At 44.7% G+C, this 13,716-nt stretch overlaps 1 pseudogene; it reads right to left on the minus strand.

Moving 5' to 3' along the window:
- Positions 1-12,321: 12,321 nt before the first annotated feature.
- Positions 12,322-13,240, minus strand: LOC126625427 (uncharacterized; annotated as a pseudogene).
- Between the last annotated feature and the right edge of the window lie 476 nt (positions 13,241-13,716).

Raw genomic sequence — 13,716 nt, forward strand, 5'->3', positions numbered from 1 at the left:
CCTATTTGTGTTCATTCTACTTCCTAGATTCGGGTAATCAGAAGTATAGTAGTTAGAAAGCTCCTACAACCACGAGAACAAATATGATGCGTTCAAGCACTGGTTTAGTTATTTATGGGAAGCCTCAAGGCCTACACCTAAGGCCCCACAAAGGCACCTGTTATAACTAACACGGTTTCTTGGATACATATATATATACAACCAAAGCACGACAACCATTTTACATCTGCCATGCTAAAGATGGCAGTGGCACGCCTGAGCACCTAAATGTTAACCTTGATTGTGAGCCTCAAGGCCTACACCTAAGGCCCCACAAAGGCACCTCTCAAAGTTAACGATGTCCTTCTCTTTCAGCCTTGCCCGAAGAGTCTTGCCCGACGAGACTTGCCCGACAGCGAAGCAGAAGCCCGACAGCAGCCCTCAACCGGCGCCAACCTCCAGGGGAGCTGTGTGCTCGTCGGCTAGGAAACATCCCCGACGGAAATTACCTGCCACGAACAGGAGATCTAGGGTTTGGGTTGCAACGAACGTCGGTGACCAAGGTTTTTGATGATCTTGAGTGTGATCTCAATGATTTGTCAAGTATTTTGTAGCGCTAGTGTGATCTGACATAGGCTTCGGCTTAGTCGTGAGGGAGTAAGTGTTTGTTACGCAGTGTTAAGGAGTTGTGTTTGTACTAGGGGAAGACTAGGATTTTGGTGGAGTGTGGTTGGCTTAGGAAGGGTAAGACTTTGAGAATGGCATAACATGGAGAAGTGTTCAGAGGGGGAAGATTTTGCTGACTTGGGAATGAGGTTTGGTGCTAAACTCTCCCTGTCAGAGAAGGAAAGGGATGGGGTTACTGTTGGCCGAAGGGAAGTCGATGAGGCTTTGTTGGAGTTCCACCACTGCTTGTTGGTGGAAGTCTTAACAGACAAGAGGGTGAATAAAGATGCCTTCATTGATTGTTTTACTTCGTTATGGAGAGGAAGGAAGGGTGTCTCTATTAGAGAACTCGGTGATTGAAGGTTTTCGGCAAGATTTATGGGGAAGCAAGATTTGCATCGAGTGTTGGAGATTGATATTCCATGGACGTTTAAGAGTGATCTGGTCATGATTGCGGACTGTACGGCAAGGGGAAATCATCGTTGGGATTCCTTATCGTTAGGGATGTTTTGGGTGCAGTTCCACAACGTTCCCCCGTTGTGCATGACGGAAGGGGTGGCGTTAGCGATTTGTGGATGTATGGGAACTGTAATGAGAGTGGATAAATCTTCTAGTAGGGACTGCATTGGGAGGTTCCTGAGAGTTAAGATGCGTTTCAATGTGAGGGAGCCATTGATGCGTGGGACGTTCGTGAATTTTCTAGATGATGGGAGAGTGCGGGTGGAGTTTAAGTATGAATGTCTTCCGAGGTATTGCCTAATATGTGGATTATTGGGCCATGCAATGCGGGTGTGTGGGGACAAACATATGGGTGTGAATGAAGGAGGGAACCATGGTCGTAGGGATGAGTTTTATGCTTTTAAAAATTTGGATGCTGTAATTGATCTTAAAGGCAAGCCTATGGATGTGGCTACTTGAAGATACAGTTCATTAGGATCTAATGGGGTGTGTGGAAATACAGAAAGAGGAAGATTTAGCGGCATTGGGCGGAGAGATGGAAAATAGTGTTATGGAGGGGAGGATGAGATGGACTCTGGGAATGTGCGAGAATGTTCTGATACTCGGGAAGAATGGCAGGGTAATGATGTGGATGGGCAGGTTTTAGTAGGGGAGGGAGAGCTCGAGGATACGGCGGTTTCACCGAGTAAACCAATGAGTAAGGTGGGTGAGGGAACATATTGTTGTGGTTCTCTTGTTGAGAAACTCCGATTATAGAGGGAGAGGGAAGAGAATGAGCGTCGAGCTTAGGAGGCGACTTTTGATGCGGGTTTGATTGGCCCAGGGGGTGTAGTTGCAGAAGGTGTGGAGAATGTAATCTTAAAGGTGCATGCTGAGGAGGAAGATGGAGGTAAGACGGTCTGTGTATCACAAGAAAGTGGTGAGGCGATTGACTTAAACATTGTAGTGCCTGGAATGGATAAGACTATGTTACGGAATGAGGGATTTGGGCAAGATAATGAACAAGATTTAGATCCATTTGATTTGACTCCAATTAATGAAGCCATTTCGAAGGAAATGAAAAGGAAAAAATGGATGAACACGGAGATAGAATGCGAGATAGGGGTAGTGGGAATAACAGAAGTGGAGGAAAGACGAGTGCGCTCACAAAATGTGACTTTGTATAATGAGGCGGAGGAGACCAGCCTAGAGGGGTCTCCCAAGGCACCATGAGAATTATATGCTGGAATTGTCAAGGAATTGGGGGTGACCTGACAGTTGACGATCTTCTGGAGCAAAATAGGCTTCATACCACTAACATAGTGGTACTTCTGGAGACGAGAGATAGGAGTCCTCGCTATGCCTACTTGAAATGGAGGATTGGTTTGGATTATATGCATGCAGTAGAGCCAAAGGGTATTGGAGGAAGATTGTGCATATTTTGGAAAGACTATAATCAGGTGTTATTAGTGAAATATTCGGATTTCTTTATTGAGGTGGGCATCCATGATGATAAGGTGAAGAAATGGAGATTCTTTGCAGTTTATGCTAGTACGGACGTGTTTGGGCCCAAAATATTGGTTTGGGCTTGAGCACTAAATTGTTCTCAGCCCAGAGGCTGTGCTTAGAAGTCATTGGGGGTCATCCGGTTTATGGCCCACAAAGCCAAGGCCGGCCATGTCCTATTAGGAATCCATGGGTAGTCGAATCATGATACGAGAATGAGTTTAGATAAGATAAGAATGTTGGAGTTTGGGATTGAATCCGACTTGATATCGGGTTGAGTTCAAAGTCCTAGTAGGATTAGGACTAGTAGAGATAATGGGGGATCAAGGAAAAGAGTCCTAATCCGAGAATGGTTGGGATTCGATCAGAAGCAGGTTAGCTACTATAAATAGAGGGAAGAGGACATCATTCAGGCCTCTCCAATTCAACACACAAACTGCCCTGCTCAAACCCTTGCTTTCGCGAAACCTTTCAACAACTCTGAGATTTTTATTTTCCTTTCTAGCCGACACATCTTCAGTTTGGATAAACAGCATTGTGAAGGCAACCGGCGAACATCTTCAGTTTGGATGAACGACACTGTTGTAGTAGAATCAGCCGACCGTGAATCACTTTCAGTTTGGATAAACAACATTGCGTTAAAGTCGACTGGTTATTTATCTAAGTCTCGGTTGAGGAGGATTTTCAAATCCTTATTGGCAGAGGTCATCTCATCAGCTTTCTCGACGAAGTAAGGTGTCACAGTTTACTAGGGCTTGGCACATTGAATGCCGAGTTGTTTTATGATTGGATACTCACAAGTAGGCTTTAGAGTTCGGCATTCTGACAGTCAACCACGTTTACCATCAAGACATATATCTGTTTTGAGTATCTATGTCCCTATACTCTGGTGTCGATTCGGCGTGCTTATACTCTTACGAATATAGTCATTGTGACCGAATCTGGCGCCAACGGTTTGTGAACTTCGCAGAACTAGCAGCCTTATCTTTAGGCTCTAGAACTCGAGGGCCGAGAGGGTTCCTTCCTCAGCCGCAATCGTAAGATCAAGAAGTCAGCCGCGCGATCAACGCAACATCAACACATTTTACTCTTCGACTGAGCTCGGCCAACTAGTTGGCACGCCCCGCATAAACTGAAGGATATAGTTAGCTCATTAGTTACTCGGCCTGCGTGCCACGTAGACTTGTTAGTTTTTAGGGTGGCACGCCTAGTAGGACCCAGTGCAAAAACTACGAAGTTCATGACCATCGAGACACGATCAATAAAAAAGAAAAGAAAACAACCATGGGAAAATCAGCGACCGATCTGCCGGTTTAGAGTCTTGGACAAGAATTGTCACATACATAAAATCCTATCGTTGCTGTGACCCCTAAGGCTGCAAGTGTGACACATTGAGAAAAAGAAGTGTGCCTTGGTACCCAGCCTTGAAACACAGAAGTACCTAACCGAACCGTAGCCGTTTTCATTGATGAAATAGTGGAGGACTGCGACGAAGACGGTGGTGAAGGCTCTGACCCTCCAACTGGGTCGTTTATTCGAAGACGACTTGATAAGCAATCTCGACAAGTTGAATAGACAGTTGTTTAAAAAAATGAACAATTCGCTTAAGGTGATACGAAGCAATGGTGAGACCCACACCAAATTGCTTGAACTATTAGTTAGCAAAGTCTGCGAAGAAGGACTTGTTGATCAGGCTCGGCAGCTTCCATTTAAAAGTTATCAGCTACAGGCCGAAGTAGTGTCTACTCGGCCTAAAATGATTGACTTAGGGAAAATGGGAGGATTAAGTAGTAGGTCAGATGGATCCGACCAGAGAATGGAAGCAACATCGGTCGATATGACCAAGGTCCAACAGATGATCGATTCGGCCATGAAAAATGGGCTGAAGTTCCCGAAATTCATCCACCCATATCCAGCTTATGTGGAGAAGTTCGAATATCCTAAAGGTTTCAAGATTCCAGATTTTAGCCTTTTTGTTGGAGAATTGTCCTTATCCTCATTAGAATATGTGGCCCATTTCACTGCGCAATGCGGAGATGTCAATAGTGATTTCCATAAACTACGGCTATTTAACTTTTTGTTGACAGGTTCAGCATTCACATGGTATATCAACCTCCCGCCTAATTCTATCCAAAGCTGGGAGGAGTTGGTCGAGAAGTTGCAAGAGCAGTTTTATCGGCCGGGGATGGAAATGTCAGTTTCTTCATTGGCTAGGATGGCTCAAGCATCTGATGAGTCACCGATGGACTATCTTACAAGGTTTAAATCGGCTAGGAATTGGTGCCAAGTACCTCTCCCTGAAGTCGAATTTGTTAGGCTTGCTCTGAATGGGCTCGACGTGGAGTACAAAAAGAAATTCCTGGGAGGAAACTTTTGGGATATGTATGATAGCCCAACATGTTGAGAAATATGATCATTTGCTCCGAGAAGAAAAGATCTCGAAATCCCCATCCCGAGGAATGATTTACAAAAATCCCACGGTCAGTTACGAATCGGCCGAAGGCGAAGATTCCTAATACGTCATTATGGACAAGGCTGAGATAGTAATAGAAAAACCATATGTTTGCAAGGTATTGGCTCAAATTAATTCCAAGGATGCCAAAACCCGCTCAACCACTGAAGAGACGATGAAAACATCAAAAGTTTACACTTTTGATATCATAAAGGCCAAGGCGATTTTTGACCAATTGTTGTTAGCAAAGATTATCAAACTTCGGCTAGGACATAACATTCCCAAGGCCGAAGAGCTTAAAGGGAAGATGTATTGCAAGTATCATAACTTGACTAAGCATGCCACGAACAACTGTGTCGTCTTCTGTGATGATATCCAGAATTGGATTGACAAAGGCAAGCTAAAGTTTCCCGAAAAATGAATAACGGTCGATGCTGATCCATTCCCTTCGGCAATAGTTGGCATGGTAGACGCCCGTTTGCCCAAGAGCAAAGGGAAAGGGAAGGCCGAGTTTGTCCCAGTACAACACGTCCTAAAGAAAAACTCCCAGCCATAACTCAAGATCGACCTATATTCCAATGAACCACCCACCAAGTTCTCGGGACCGACTTTAGTCAAATCCATGTCAGATTCCAGTATAGAAGAAAGTGATGGGCCTATAGTTTTGTGCAGCAATTGTAGGGCACGCGTTGTATTAACTGAACCTAAGGAGAAACCGCCTCAGACTTAGACTCCAACATCACGGCAACCATCTACGACCGCGGTGGCACCTCCGAGGGAACTTAGTGAAGGCCAACGCCAGAAAGTGTTCGATAGACTTGGCCCCCAGAAATGGACGAATGACCCTACCTCGGTCAGACGACGTCTTGATTTTGACGCGTCATTTTATAACGAGGATTATTATTCACGTAATTCCAGCAGCTCAAGTTCATCAACGAATCCAAAAACCTTCAGGCCGTATGAACCACGCGACCAATGTTGGTACAATTACAATTCTCCCATCGGCATGTATACTGCGCTATCCAAATCTCAGAAACGTCGACGTCAACGTATAGACTGCATGGCTCAATGGCAGATAGCCGAGACTGTTTCGGCCATTAAATGGCAACCAAAAGAGGCGGTAGGGAGGGAGATGACCGGCCAACCCCAATAATCATGGCTGAATTGCAAGGGCAGAAGGAAACCAATCGCGACTTTGAAACTACCATTGAAGAGTCCGAGAAGCGCATCAAACTCTTCATTCGGCCAGGGGAGATAAAAGCTCGCTTCGAGCAGTTTAAGAAAAAGGCCAAAGGCTAACTTTCTCCGTTACCCTTGAAAGAGCCGCTAATAAGAGTTCGGCAGAATCTACACCCCCATTCCTCGGCGAATCCTTGGAATACATGAAAGAGTTTCACAAGAAATATTCTGCCAACGATTTGTACGGATTACCCAAGGTGTGTCACGAAGCTCTCGACCTGGCACTAACTTGCCCCGCTGCGGAACAGATCATCCAAAAAACCACTGATCCAGTAATGAAAGCTAGATTCCAGCATATACAAGAGGCTAGGGTTCTTGGCTTTGAAGTCGACCCATACACGGACATTGATATAGCTGAGCTCATTTTTTCTCTCGAAGATCTTCAACACCTACGATATCATTTTGAAGTCTTCTCGGTCGTATCCTTATTTGGTTTAACGGCTGATGAGAAAGATCAGGTGGCACGTTTGGACGCCTACCTAAACACAAAGGACGCCTGGATCGCCTATGAAGAACGAGCTCGTAAGGCACTGTAGGGGCAAAATCAGACACCAGACGCGAGTGGGCCCGACGACAACAGTCAGAAGGACACAAGGTCGGGTTACATGGCACAAGAGCAAGAACGTGTTGAGACACATGATAATTAGGCCGATGATATTTTAACGAAAAATGTTGCAGTCCTTGATAACCCGGAAGACGACGGCCAAGATCCAATGGGCCCTTTAGTTCTTGAGAATATGGAAATCAGCATGGTCCATGTTCTACCTGCTGAATTTCAGCCAACTACACACTAGCCAAATTTCTTGGATGGAGATGTGGTGGCCGAGGAAGTAACACAAGTTAATTTCGTCATCAACACCGAAGAGGAGTAAGTAAATAATGACGACAAACTTAAAACAGCCTTGGCCATGTTGTTTCCCCGCTTATCCTCGGCTAATCTTTAACATTTAAAGCCGTTGTATGTCACGATCCACATTGAAGGTTACCCAATCTCCAAAATTTTCATCGACTGCAAGGCGACAGTTAATATCTTGCCCGTGTCCATCATGAAAGCATTACGACGATCTAACGACGAACTCATCCCATCAGGGATAACCATGAGCAGCTTCATCGGTGATAAGTCTCAAACAAAAGGAGTGCTCCCTTTAGAGGTAAACATTGTAGGTCGCAATCACATGTCCACATTTTTTATTGTCGACTCCAAGATCGAGTATAATGCTTTGCTCGGTCGGGATTGGATTCATCAAACAAATTGCATTCCCTCGTCCTTATACCAAGTTCTCATTTTTTGGGACGACAAATCGGTTGTAGTCTACCTAGCCGATAATTAGCCATTTGAAACCAACATGATTCAGGCCCGCTATTATGACGATCACGTCGGCTACATTACCTTATAGGGTTTTAATGAAGATGGACGGCCGACTCGGATCTCAGTCTAGAAAGCCATTGAGGTAGGCGCTGAGATTGTCCACTAGGATTTGGCAAGACTCGGCTTGGTTGACTTAATTACCAACATTGATGACTGACGCAACAAGAGAAGGGTGCCGGGCCTCGATTTCATCCATGATGGAACGTCTGCTGGCTCATTAGTATCTTATTTCCCAACATCCACAATCAGGCATCAACTTAATCGAATTTTTAGCCGAGGACGATAACGGCCTAGTACTATCGTTGGATAAAGTTCAGGCTGCATCGGTCGAACTCGAAGACAATCGACCCCAAGTTAAGGACCCCTTAGAAGAAATAAATATTGGAACGACCGATGACCCTCGACAATTATTTATTAGTACATTGTTACCCCATCCCATGAAAATTGAACTCTGTAAATTACCCAACGAGTTTAAAGATTGTTTTGCTTGGAGTTATCATGAGATGCCGGGCTTGATTGGACCCTTGTTGAACATGAATTACGCATCAAAGCTAGTTGCAAGCCTTTCCAACAGCCCCATTGTCGATTCTCGACCGAAGTGCAGCTCGGCATAAAAGATGAACCAGTTTGACTTTTAAAAGTCGGGTTTATTCTGACCGCTCGATATGTCGAGTGGTTGGCCAATATCATCCATGTGTTAAAGAAAAATGGCGCCCTTCGCATCTGTATTGATTTTCGTAATTTGAATCTGGCAACTCCCAAAGATGAATACCCGATACCGATATCTAATTTGTTAATCGATGCGCAACACACCACTAGATCTTATCCTTTATGGATGGGCATGCTGGTTATAACCAGATTTTCATCGCCAAAATTGATGTTCATAAAACCGCTTTCCGTTGCCCCGGGGCACTCGACACATACGAATGGGTCATTATACCCTTTGGCCTCAAGAATGCCTGTGCTACATACCAACGCGTTATGAATGTTATTTTCCATGATTTAATTGGTACCATCATCGAAGTCTACATCAACGATGTGGTAATTAAATTAACACGTCGGCAGACACATTTGGACGACCTCCGTCAAGGGTTCCTGCGCGTGTGCTGGTACAAGCTTAAGAAGAATCTCGCCAAATGTGCCTTCAGCGTATCAGCCAAATGTTTTTTAGGTTTTCTCGTACATCATCGCGGTATTGAGATAGACGACAACAAGGCTTGCACAATTATTAATGCTCCACCCCCGATGACTAAGAAACAGTTACAATCGTTGCTCGACAAGGTCAACTTTCTCTAATGATTTATTACTAATTTGGCTGGGAAAATGAAAGCCTTCTTCACACTTTTGAAACTTAAGGACTCTGACACCTTCGAATGGTGTGCCGATCACCAAGAGGCATTTATGCAGATCAAGGTCTCTTTAACGACTCCATCCGTCCTCATCCCACCACGACAGGGCCGACCTCTTAAGCTATATATCTCGGCGACTGAAGAATCCATCAAATGCCTTCTTGCACAAGACAATGACGCTAGGCGCGAACAAGCCATTTTTTACCTTAACTGAAACCTCAACCCACCAGAGATTAATTACTCCGCTGTCGAGAAGCTTTGTCTCGCCTTATTTTTCGTCGCGTAGAAACTCAGACATTACATGCACCCGTCAGTCACTCAGGTAATCGCTCAGACCGATGTCATTCGTTATATGCTCACTCAACCAATCGTAAAGGGTCGAATTGGCAAGTGGACCATGGCCCTTTCTAAGTTTAGCTTGCAATATGTGCCCTAGAAAGCTGTCAAACGCCAAGCTTTGGCCAATTTTTTGGCCCAACACCCTTCCCCATATGAGTTCGGGGGTGATGACGTTGCCATCAGCCTGGTACAAACACGTGATAATTACTGGACGATGTACTTTGATGTATTCAGTACTTCAGTCTCGGCTGGCGTTGGGATCGTTATTCAATCCCCCACTCATAATCGGTGGTATTTTTCTCTCAAGCTTGATTTCGATTGTACGAATAATCAGGCCGAATATGAAGTGCTTGTTATCGACCTCGGCATGCTACACGAATTACGGGCAACTCATGTCCTTGTTCTTGGTGACTCCGAACTTGTCATTAATCAACTCAACGGGACTTTTCGTTGCATGAGTTGTACTCTGGCGCCTTACCATATGGTTGCCAGCTATTTGGCCGAATCTTTCGACGACGTTACTTTCAAACATATTTCACGAGTTCATAACACTGACGTCGACGAATTAGCTCAAATAGCATCTGGAACCCAACTCATGGGGGCAAATTAGGCTGAGAAATACCTGTGTCACGACAAGCACATTCGACCTTGATTAATCAGCAAGTTCTCCAAGCGATAGCATGATCCATACACGGGTCATGTCTTTGCCTTTGTTGTTAGAACGGAAGGACATTATTGAGGTTTGTGCCGTCGAGGCATTACCGGATTATTTGAGAAGGACAATTATGCGATATATTGATAACCCCAACGAAAAACACGACCGACGGACAAGGGTTCATGCCACAAACTACGTATTATACCAGAATGAGTTGTATCGAAAAGGTGAGAATGGGTAACTGTTGCTGTGCCTCGGCCCGCAAGAAGTTGCTTAAGCAAGGGCAGAAGTACACGAAGGAGTTTGCGGAGCCTACCAATCTGGATGAAAAATACGTTGGCTACTTTGGTGACACGGCTATTTCTAGCTGAGTATTCTGAAAGATTGTATTGAGTACGCAAATGGTTGTGTACAATGTCAAATCCATAGGCCTATGCAGAAAGTACTGGCTGAGTCATTACATTTGGTCACCAAACCATGGCCATTCCGAGGATGGGCCATAGATGTTATCGGTAAAATCACACCATCTTCTGGTGCAGCCAAACATGTGTGGATACTCGTTACAACGGACTACTTCACCAAATGGGTCGAAGCCAAGTCATATGCCAAGCTGACGTCTAAAGAAGTTTGTAATTTCGTTGAAGAAAACATTGTGACTAGATTTGGTGTGCCAGAAACAATCATAACAGACAACGGTATGATCTTTACATCCAACAGATTTAAAGAATATACAACAAATCTAAATATTTGACTCGAGCAATCTACGTCGTATTACCCGCAGGTGAATGAACAGGCCGAAGCAAGTAATAAGTTTCTAATTAGGATTCTTGAAAATATGATAAAAGAAAGGCTGAGTGTGTGGCATTTAAAGATAAATGAAGCTTTATGGGCTTACCGAACTTCTCTATGGACAACCACTGGAACGACTCCTTACGCATTGACTTACGGACACGATGCAATGTTGCCAGTCGAGCTAAGTATAAACTCTTTACGAATAATTGAACAAAGTAGTTTGTTCAGCGCCGAGTACGATTGGGCCATGAGGTAAGAGCTAGAAGATTTAGAAGAAGCTCAGCTCGATGCTTACAACTTATTAGTGGCACAAAAGAAGATCGTCGAACGAGCTTATAATTAACGAGTCAGACAGAAAACGTTCGGCGAAGGAGAGTTGGTTTGGCAAACCGTATTACCCGTAGGAATTAAAGACCCTAGGTTCGGTAAGTGGTCGTCGAATTGGGAAGGGCCATTCGTTATTCATAAAGTTCTCAGCAATGGGGCATACCGTCTTAGGGATCGAACTGGTGTAGTTCACAAGTTGCCAATCAACTGGAGGTTTTTAAAGAAATACTATCCAGTCGTATGGGAAATGCGGGAATAAAAGTTCATTTCATTAAAATCATAAAAGGCGTACAAATGAAGTGGATGGCTCAGTTACAGTCAGATAATTCTAGGGTGATGAAGGAATGAGAGATTCAAGAACGGCTTTCAATTCCAACCATCGCACCTCGCCCATCGTGACCTCAACTTGCTGATTCCTTTTGTCCATCTTCAGCTGCTCGACCACCTCACGCTAGCCATGTATTCGGATAAGCAAGATTTACCGCTCGACTCAAAATATTTTGCAAGCTTGGAAGCAATTGCTGACCTTCGATGTTGGAGTTCGGCAATTTGATGGTTGAGGTCGGCTAGGGTCTTATTTTTCACCTTTAAGACTTCAACTTTCAGACGAAGAGTGTTTCGAGCGACTGTTGCAGTTTTAAAGTCATCTTCAGCCTGAAAAAGCTTTCTCGAAATTACCAAAATATTCTCGGGTTCGTTCCAAGGTAGAAGACGCTTGGGTGACAGCTTCAGTGCTCAATTGACCATCAACTGCGAGATTGTTCAGACATGCACCCACCGAGTTAAGGCCCTGGCATTTGAGAATTTGAGAAGCTGAGAGAGACAAGAACTCTTGCAACCTAACAAGAGCAGTCGATTCGGTCGGCTCGGTTGTAGTTGCTGAAGGGCCAACCGCTCCCGAAGTACTCGATAGGAAAGAATTTAGGCAAAAGGAAAATCATAATAGAACATAGCAAAGAGAATTTATGTTAGACCTGCCAAGATGAGACTTCGGCCATGTCTCCTGGTTCATTGCTTAAACCAAGAGAGCTTAATGGCTGAGCCCAATATTTTAGATTGCTTCTTAATTCACGTGGCCGATGAAGGCTATCTATGTTCGATGGCCATTAAGGTGGCTAAGAAATATAGATAACACCCCTCGGCGCATGGAATTTTCGGTGAAATGAATGAATGGGCACTTGACACTTAATATGTTTTTGTTTTAGACTCATTATAGAAAAATTAACAAGAGAAAGTAGTCGAGCCTTACAAAAGCTGAAGTCGCTTATTGGAAGGGAATGCCGAGATCTTGATCCTACGGGTGAACTAAGGTTTCTAGCGTCGCTTCAGGCTCAACGAGAGGTCGTTTTCCATGATTAGCTGTGGGAGGATCAGCTTGATCAGCCACCTTAACCACAGGGGAAAGGTCGATGGAAGGAGGTTCATTTGGTCATGGACGACTCGTTAGCGGAATCTCATCACTCTCGTCGTCTTGGAACAAAAGAGCTGATTAATAATTTTGAATTTAATAAGGAAATGAAGTTATCAACAGCATAATTATACCTCTTCCATGATGATTGCAGATGATTTTGGATTCTTGGGGAGATTTTTCTTGACGGGAGAGGTTGCCTCCCTCATGACGGGCGCTACAGTCAGCCCCGAGACGGCAGACGTCTCGACCAGCGGTACAACAATTGGTTCGACCATGACTTCGGGGACCTCAGGGGCCGGGTGAACTTAGGGCGTCGGGCTAGTGAGAGTTGGCAGTTTCTCCGATGAGGCTTGGACAACAAGAGCATAAGGAGAGGCACTCGGAACAGTCGTTCTAATGGTGTGGCTGGAGATAACATGAATCTCCCGTGCTCCATTCTTCGCCAATTTCTTGACATGCTTTGTGGGATAAGGGGATTCACCCGCCGTCTCAGTGTCCTGACGAGGCCGTTTGCTCGGCGTGTTTTACGCGGCGATTTTGGATTTCTTGGAAGAATGAGCCAATCTTTTGGCCGCCGCCGAGGTGATCACGTCTGCCTATTTCAATACCCGACTGCCTGAGAAAAGAAAAATCTAATTAGTAAAATCATTTAAGTGTTTCGAAAAATAAAGGTAGGATAGTCATATACCTTGGGGCGTTTCCTTAGATTGAGGGGCATAAGTTTTTCTGGGCCAATCACTAAAAATTTTGTTGACTATGTCCTTGACCGAAGCGCCAAAGAAGTCGTGGGTATATGATTCCCACCAGTCGTCGAAGGTATCGGTGTCAAGTGATTCAGGAACGGTTGGTCGAAGGTGGAATTTCTTACATCATTCCTGAAACTCTTTCTCGGTGTCTCTGCGCTCTTTTTCTGAGGAACCAGATATGCGTCCTTGGCTTAGAAGGGAGCGGGAAGTAAGGAGAGGCATCGGGCAACCTTGGAGGTAGCCAAGTTATCAAGCAGCAAAGTGGGGGTAGTAGACTTCCCAACTTGCTCATCAAGAATCACAACCGAAGGGAAGGTCACGAGTTAACATGAATGACCCCTAATGTTAACGAAAATCAGCGTCTTCACTTTCGTTCCAGGTTGATATGGGAAGCCTGATGGAGTGAGGGTATTCCTAATGACGACATACCAAAAATTCATCGTCAGAA

Source organism: Malus sylvestris, chromosome 6 (genome assembly GCF_916048215.2).
Source record: "Malus sylvestris chromosome 6, drMalSylv7.2, whole genome shotgun sequence".
Taxonomy (NCBI): Eukaryota; Viridiplantae; Streptophyta; class Magnoliopsida; order Rosales; family Rosaceae; genus Malus; species Malus sylvestris.